This window comes from Octodon degus, unplaced genomic scaffold, assembly GCF_000260255.1.
Source record: "Octodon degus isolate 3935 unplaced genomic scaffold, OctDeg1.0 scaffold00290, whole genome shotgun sequence".
In the NCBI taxonomy this organism is placed as follows: Eukaryota; Metazoa; Chordata; class Mammalia; order Rodentia; family Octodontidae; genus Octodon; species Octodon degus.
The window spans coordinates 1,036,642-1,045,986 of NW_004524866.1; the positions used below are offsets into that span (position 1 = coordinate 1,036,642).

Genomic DNA, 9,345 nt, shown 5'->3' on the forward strand with positions numbered 1-9,345 from the left:
ATGCATATTAGAGATTATAATATATATAATGTTTATCAATGGTATGACGATTCTGTCTCTATCCATCAGCCCATTTTACATAAGAAATGACGACATATAATTTTATAAATATCATTATCATGATAATTCTTATTCCTATATAATATTGTATTAATGAAACTAACAATGGTTATTTTCACTGAATTTGAATGCTCCTAATTTTCAAATTGCTTTCCAATTTCATTTTTTATTAGGATAATAATAGATCTTTGAGAAAGACAGATAGCTGCAGCTAGATCTACATTTTCTCACAAGGCCAATGGCAGGAACTAAGTGATCTATAACATAAAATTATTTTGCTCATTACATCAAAAAGAACTTTGAGAAGCATAAGAAAAACACTTCCAGCAGCTGTGCAAGATACCATTATTTTCCTCATGTTTATACTGAATGTTGCACGATGTATACAAGCAGATTTTCATTGATACATTTAAGTTTTAGTAGAAGATTGATTGCATATTTCCATGTAATCTTTTTTGTATTAATTTTATTGAGAAAGAAGTAGCAAGTAATCTTAATCATATTTTATGCCATGGTTTGCCCTTTATCAGTTTTTCCATCATATTATAGACTTCAGCACTTCAGAAGTGTGGTATATATTTAGGAAAACAAATATTTGTTTGAAAATGCATACATATATGTGTGTGTATATATACATATATATAGGAATTTTTGCTTGAATTAAGCATTTTTGCATTTAATATATGAAAAATGGGTGTGAACCTGAAGTTAGAGAGAAAACAATCTTCCGACTCTGTGCGTTTGCACAAACATCTGTGTAAATTCTTGCATTTCTGTGGTACTGAATTTTGAACCCTGATCCTTCACCCTGGCTTCATTTTCAGCCCCTTAATAATCTGCTTAAGTTTATAGCACTGAAGTAGCTCCTCTCTAAGTTGTTAAATTGTTAAAGTGGGCTAAAACTTGTGAACTTTCTACTTCAGCATCCTCAAGCACTGAGGTCACCCGTGTGTGTCTCTGAACTTTGTATTTATGTTAATATATTTGTTATTCTTTGGAAACTATTCAGTTCAGCGGACTAAAAGGCCTGCTTAGGCACAGTGCAGAAGCCAGGGTCCCATCCCTGGCATGCTGTGCCAGCCCCGCCCCCGGGGCCCACTGAGATTGCTATTGCGTCTGGGCATAGTCACCAGTACCTGTAATCCCAGCTCTTGGGTGGCTGAAATCAGGAGAATCACTAGGAGTCCTATCTATGTAGTGAGAACCTGTAGACCCTGTAGACGCTGCACTAAATACAGAAAAAAAAAAGCGAAACAGTACAAAACCTATATGGTAAGTTTTGGTATTGTCTTGCTTTTATTTTTAGAAAAAGTCTTGCTTTTATTTTTAGTGAGAATTGTGTGAACTTCAATAGAATTTGATGGTGGTTATGCAATATACCTTAAATGTTTCCATCTTTGATAGACTTGCAGAGTTTTGTTCAAGTTTACAGTACAAAAATGTGTAGTCTGTTTATATATTGCATATAGCTTCCCTAATGGTTCATGCTAGTGATCCTAAGTTGGAAAGCTTTGACATCGGTATGTATGTGTACTCTTTGGTTGGGTCCTGCACGTTTTGTGAATCATGAGTCTTTTTTAGACACTTTTATGTTCCTGAGGTGAACTATCTTCTACCTTATAGGATGGCTTTTCTCTTTGATTCTTTTCTCTCTGCTGTATCAGTGCATATTAATTTTATGAATGAGCAATTCTAGAGCAACAGTAATCTATCTGGTGCAAACACACAATAATTTAGGGCACTGTATCACTGGAAAATCTTGTCACCTGCAGTATCTTTAAATACAGTCATCACACAGTATCAAATGCAGGCCACAGGGCACCCACAGCAGCTCCTGTGAAGCACAGCATCCTAGGGGCAAGTCATTACTGCCTGAGATAAGGAAGACTGACATTTTCATTAATTTTGTAAATTTCACTGAAGATTATCAAATAAAACTGTATAAGATGAAATGTGAAGTGGTGATTCTACTCACACTTTCTAATAATTAAATAAAGTACATCAACATATCTAGCACCTCATGTACATCTCCACATGGATGAGTGAGGGCAGGAATTTGTTTAGTTAATTTTATAGACAAAGTCTGAAAGAAATATGTTTTTCTGCAATTAATGTATGTAAGAAGAAATGGGTGCTGATTAGTATAAGTATAGTAAAAGATCAGTAAAGTATAAGTTAAATAAAATTATAAGGTTACTAAAAAGTAAAAGATTAGTACAAGATATCTCTTCTAGACAATTTCACAACTAATTAAAATAAAGAATTTATATGCTGTCAGGAATAAATATGAATTATAGAAAAGATTTTCTCCATTCTCTATAACAGTAGCTTGAGTATTATACATAGAGTAACCCATGTATGATAAAAACATATGTGGTTGAGCAGGACTTATGTACATATTTATCACCATGATCATCATCTATATCTATCAATAATCTATGATATGTAGAAAGATTGAGCTATTATTGATCTCAAAATACTATTGATACTAACTGATAATATTGATTTTAGATCTGAAGAGATTTAAAATATAAAATTGCAAATGTCTAAAAATACTAAAATCTCTCTTGAATGTATGACATTATACAATTATAAATGTGCCTCTAAGTCATTAATTACCTTTAACTTTGTTTATCATAATTTGTGGGCCTGAGCACTTAAACAATAGGCAAACGGGACGGTTGTGGAACTTTGTTTAAATTTTTGAGTGGTACGGGGACAAGTATTATAAGATCATGTGGAGAAATGTGTTTGATGGCCTCACCAAAGCTTGATGAAAATCTTAATATGATTTCATTTCTTTCCTTTCCACTCCAGTCTGTATTACCTAGGTATAACTCAAAGTTTTTGTTCGTAATAATTTAAATTTCTCTTCAGACTTTCAGGAAGTTAGCACAGAGGAGTTTTGAAGATCACATTAACAAAGGGGTTTTAGACAATTGTTTCAGTTTTTTCTTTATTCCCAGTTATTTATTCAGATATTCGTATCCACTTACCAGTTACCGGAGAAAATTAAGTAGACATTGTCAGATTCACTTAAAGTCATGAAAAATGAAATACAGACACTCAGTAACACATCAGTTGAAGTGAAACAGACACTAATAACTTCTGTGGAAAAAAAGACTAAGTAAAGCCCTAAATTCATTTCTTATTGAAGTGGCCAAGTAGCTTAACACATGCAGAAGTCCACAATTTTTTATTATTGTTAGAGACACAAAAAACACTAAAATGATAAAATATTTAGATACTTCATTGCACAATAGTTAAACTCAATAACATGAAAATTAAATATACTTGTAAATTATACATAGCAATAAATATCCATAATGAATATTGACCATGAAATCTCTAATTTAATTTTTTATAAAAAGTAAAATAGAGAAGAAAAAGTTAAGGTTTCATGAATTTAAGATTTAATGTTAATTCTTGATCAATCTGGCATTCCTATATCTGGTAATCCTAACAAAAATTTGATGATAACAATACACAATTTAAAAATAATTAATTTTCTTCTTTGTTTTGGAATACTGTACCACTTTTATTCTATGTTACTTTAAGTTCTTTTTTTTCTTTATGTTCTTATTCTTTGTTTTATTCCTCTATTTAAAAATCACAGATGTTCAAAGAAACATGTAGAATTTTTAAAATTGTATGTTTCATAAATGGTTTATATTGGATGATAGAAAATGGAAAACTCACTTAATTTTGAAGGAATGAAAAATCAGTACCAACCAAAGTATAAAAGTGCAACAAAAATTCTGAAATAAATAGGTGAGCAATATTGAAAAATCAATGAATTTGTAAAAAGATAGAAAATATACCCAATTTACCACCTTCTATTTAGTTCTATCATACATGATAAATTAGAAGTGTAACACACAGCACCACAGCAATATACTTGCACCCATGTTTATAGCAGCACAATTTGCAATAGCTAAATCTTAGAAACAACCCGAATGCCCATGAACCAGATGGAATAAAAAAGGGAAAATGGATGGAATGATTCAAAAGGCCATATTATTTTTGATATAGTAGAGAACTATTACTGTGCAGCTATAAGAAAGATAAACTCAAGATAAGAATACATAATATATTAACCATTTCTAATCTCCTCTTGTTTTGAAATTCTATGTTACAGTTTTTCTCTTTACAATGAAAAACTAAAAGAATAGAAGAGAAAACACAGACCTTTCCCAAGTACAAAGAATACATTTGAATAATAAAAGCAAACACATATGAATATGTGAAGAAAAAACCCTAGAATATTAGTTAGAAGTAATCTGAAAATAGCAAATTATTCATATTAGAATACAAACAGACACCCTTGGAAGGCAGCCAGACTAGAACCCTGAGACCTAGGACAGGCTGTCCTGGGAGCACAGAATACTCAACGAGACCAGCAACATGGAAATGTCTAATCAACAGTGAGGAGCCAGCAGTTAGCATTTGGAGAACCCCAACAACAGAAGACCAGTCCCAGACCCACATCGAGAGGCCTAGAGTAGCAAGCAGCCATGAAAAACTCAATCCAAGACCTACAACATAAAGCATAATAATAACAAACTACGATTGGCTGAGGTCAGTGAAAGCTTGAGCTCCTCCTGAGCAAGCGCTTCGCAAGGGTCGCGCCATGCTCAGCTGGAGTGCGAAGATCTTGATGCCCAATGGCGAGAAGCCGGACAATTTCGAGTCCCGTATCTTGCAGACCCTGTTGGAGTTGGAGATGAACTCGGACCTCAAGGCGCACCTTCATGAGCTCAACATCACTGTGGCCAACGAAGTTGAACCTGGCACTGGTCGGAAAGCAATCATCATTTTCGTTCCAGTTCCCCAGCTGAAATCTTTCCAGAAAACCCAGGTCCAGCTAGCAGGGGAGCTGGAGAAGTAATTCAGCGGGGAGCATGTGGCATTCATCGCACAGAGGAGATATCTGCCCAAGCCAACTTGAAAAAGCCGCACAAAAAATAAGCAGAAGCATCCCCAAAGTTGCACTCTGATCCAACGCATGACACCATCTGGAGGACCTGGTCTTCTCTAGCGAGATCGTGGGCAAGAGGATCCGCGTGAAGCTAGATGGCAACTCGCTCATCAGGGTGCACCTGGACAGAGCCCAGCAGAATAGTGTGCAACAAAGGTCGAGACAATCTGTGGTGTCTATAATAAGCTCACTGGCCAGGAAGTTGATTTTTAATTCCGAGCTTCAGGTGTAAGAAATTGTAAATGCTAAAATAAAGTTATCATTCATTAAAAAAAGAAAGAAAGAAAGCGTGAGACAGCACAAATAGCATTAAAAAAAAAGCTCTTCACAGAAACAGTGGCAGAAAACTTCCCAAGCACTGATAAGGAATTTGATATAAAAATAATTTTTTTTACATTTATTTAGTGTGTGTGTGTGTGTGTGTGTGTGTGTGTGTGTGTGTGAGTGAGGCCAGCTCAGCCCACCAGGGGGCGGGCTGGCTGGCATGTGGTGCTGGGGGATCGAACCACTTCCCTGTGTTTTGCCAAGCTTGTTCTAAGTAGGTGCTTTAGACCACTGAGCCATCTCTCCAGCCCCTTGACATAAAAATATAGCACATAAAACTCCAAACAACCATACCAGAAATAAATTTGTACTCAGACATAAAATAATCAAAACCCCAAAAATTCAACAAAAGATCAGATTATCGGAAGCTGTTAGAGAAAAGAAACTGATCGCCTGCAAAGCAAAGCCCGTCAGAATCACAGCAGGCTCCTCAGCCTGAACTCTCAACTCAGGAAAATCTCGTAGCAAAATATTTCAAGTCGCGGAAGAAAACACCTTCCAATCCAGACTAGCACCCTGCAAAATGTACATTCAAAATTAATGGAGAAATATGATACTTCCATGACAACAAGTGAAGAAATTTATATCCACCAAACCAATGCAACACAGAGGAATTCCATAAAGAGATAAATGTGAGCACAATGCCAAGAACAAACACAGCCACAAACCACCAGGTAGAGCAAGCACTTAAACAGAGGGGAAGATCAGGGAGCCCACAGCAGGAAAATGTCATCTAATAAACCAATACATACCAGTTAAAACCATCAATGAAAGTGACTTTAATTCATCAGTCAGAAGAAACAGACTGGAAGGTTGGATCAAGGAAGAATCCATCAATGTGCTGCACACAAGAAACAAATGGAGCTCCAATGACGTTCATAGACTGAAAGTCAAGGGGCAGGAAACAATCAACTTCCATGCTACAGCAGGCCCCAAACAAGCAGGAGTAGCTATCCTGTTTGCAAACAATGTGAATGTAAAGAAAAAACTGACCAAAAGAGACAAAGAAGAACACTATGCACTAGAATAAAGGGCACATGTTTGTCATTACAAAATTATAAATAATTTTGCTTCACTACCGTACAGATGGTGAGCTTAGAAGAAACCACTCCTTAGAAAATTATATATGCAGGCTGGGGAGGTGGCTCAGTGGAATAAACGCTTCCCTGGCAAGTTCAAAGGCCTGAGTTCAATCCTCTATTCGGCAAATAAATAAATAAATAAAAAAATAAATAAATAAATAAATAAAAAAAACTATAAATGCTTTTTGGTATTGAGTACAAATTTTACAACTTTTGCAGACAAAATGACAGATATACTTAATGATTTTGTGAAAAATGGGTAGAAACCGAACTAAATTTGAATAATTTTAAGACAACCTACTTCAAACATAGTATTTAGCAAATGCAATGAGAATAAATTTTTGGGAGTTTTATGAAGTACCAATAACTTCTATCAAATGCACAGTAAAAAAAGAAAGAATGGAAAATATAATTTATAATGTCATAGAATTTCAAGTTATCATAAAAATATTGTGATCTTACACACTGTAATATTTTAAGATGATGTAGAGAAAAAAAAGACAGAAATGTAGTCTGTAAAGTTTCCAATAATGACGTTGCAAAGAAAAAGGATTTAGAGTAAAAATGATAATATGAAAATATATGGCAGTATTCTGATGAATTTCAACATCTCTGAAAGATAATACCTATTCAATACTAGTATGACAAAAGTTAATTATCAAATATAATTCAGCAGACACAGACAGCTGTGGGCCAGGGCTGAACAACACATATTGCAGGAAGGGATGCAGCAGAGGAGTAGAAGTGCGTAGTGGGGGCCTCCCTGGGCTCTGTGTGCATCAGAGCAGGAACAAAAGCGCACATGCTTTTCCATCAAACAGGGAGGGTGAACAATAAGTGCACCCGACCTAATCTGCTCACCAAGCCTCACGGACAGAGCAATGAGAAATACTACCTCTGTTTTAGTCTCGCAAATCACACATCAGGCAGGAATGCAAACACGTCATTGTTTGCAAGACCATTTACCAGGTATTGGAAAGTGTGGAGCACAGTGACTACTTTGGATAAGCCCTGCTACACATATTATATTTTGTATTGAAATTATTATTTCATTTTTAAAAAATGGAGGGCATATGAGTAAAATATATCATTTACTGCTATCCTAAGAGTTTTCACTCTGGCTGTCCTTCACTCCTGTTCCAAATGTCTTTGTCTGTACAAGATTTCTCTCCTGTGGAGCACAGAAGGAATCTCTCAGGCATCGATGGGGGCAGAGCCACCCTTCTGGGGCACCGTCATCACCGCACAGATGTCAGCGCACTCTGCAGCCCTCACACTCTTCCTTTAGGGTTATTGTTCCCAGTACCTGGTACTTCAGCTTCATGTGGAAATCACAACTATGATGTACTTACTGGCATGTAAGATTATTTATTTTCTCAGAGTAAAAAATATATTAAAAGCTCATCCTAAACATCTCATGCTTTTCCATCTGTTGCACTTTCCTTTATAACTGTGACCATTTTCTTCCATTTATATGCAAGTGGGTAAAGACCTGTTAGACCCTGTTATGTGACTTGATTAGTGAAACTTCTGAGACCTTGCAGGCACCAGCTCTTGCAGCGATAGATTACAATTTCTGAATGTTTGTATTGACATAAACCATTGCATTAACATAGCTGAGTAAAATCTTTCCGCAGACTATAAGTGTAAAGCATAATTTCCATGCTTTTTTCAGAAATTCTTCCTGATAATAGTTGCTTATAACAGACAGTAAGAAATTGAGACCAGAGCGCAGGCCTGTCATGTGAGTGAGAGGACCTGGTGCCTGTGAATGCTGAATAGTCCCAAAGTGCAGGCTTGTTGTGTGAGTGAGACCACCCAGGCCCACGGACCCTGAATAGACCCAGAGCTCAGGCCCAGCAGGTGAATGAGATGACCTGGGGCCTGTGGATACTGAATATACCAGGAGCGCAGGCCCAGCATGGAACCCTTCAGCAGAACTCCCTGAAAAGAGGCTAGAGGCAAGATTCAGCTGATTTGGGAGCAAAATATCTTGCCAGAGTGACACAAAGAGTTCAACTCCAATGGCTGCAGCAGAAAGAAGTGGAGCACAGCAACCAGAACCCAGCCAGAACCAAGCAAGACCCACCTGGAAGAATCGGAACCTCGTAGATCTGGACTTGGTACTAAGGTAATAAATATCTAAGCTGTACACCGAAGTTCAGAAGACAGTGGTATACAAAATGACAAAGAGAAGGAATAAAATCCAGTCTCAGGCCCTGAGTCCACTCAGTACAAATGCAGAAGACACTATCACAGAGGAAACTGGAAATCACACACCAGATATCTCTGAAATAATAGCGTTGGAAGTAAAGGAACAACTGCACAAAGGTATAGAAGAAATCAGATCACAAATAATTTTGGAACTAAAAATTGTAGCGACAACTATAATCAAAGAAGTACTAAGTGTTTCAAAAGAATACACTGATAAAAAAGAGTAGAAAATAAAAATGATGGAACCCCTGAATAAACAATATAGGAAAGAAGTAGAATGTATGAACAGATTCAAAGTGATATGCAAGAAATTAAAACCTCAATCACAAGCTGGCAAAATTGTTTGAGTGAAAGTCAAAACAGACTTTCTGGCCTTAAAGACACCATTGTAGCTAGTGAAAAAGTAAGAAAAGATCTCTTAAAATCAACTCGGATGCAGGAAAAGTAATTCAATACCTGAAAGACGAGGCAAAGATGAACGATGCGAGACTTATAGGCATCAGAAGGAAGGAATCAATACAAATGATACAAAAAGAATATGGGCAGAAGTAATAGCAGAAAACTTCCCAAATATGGGGCAACAATCTGACATTCAAGTAACTGAAGCATATAGATCTCCAGATAACATCAACCCAAGTAAAACCATACCCAGACATATAATAGTCACGATTCCAGAAATTCAACACA

General features: G+C 36.3%; 1 pseudogene; it reads left to right on the forward strand.

Annotated features, from left to right (window-relative positions):
- The first annotated feature begins 4,690 nt into the window (after positions 1-4,690).
- Positions 4,691-5,251, forward strand: LOC101562698 (annotated as a pseudogene).
- Positions 5,252-9,345: the final 4,094 nt, after the last annotated feature.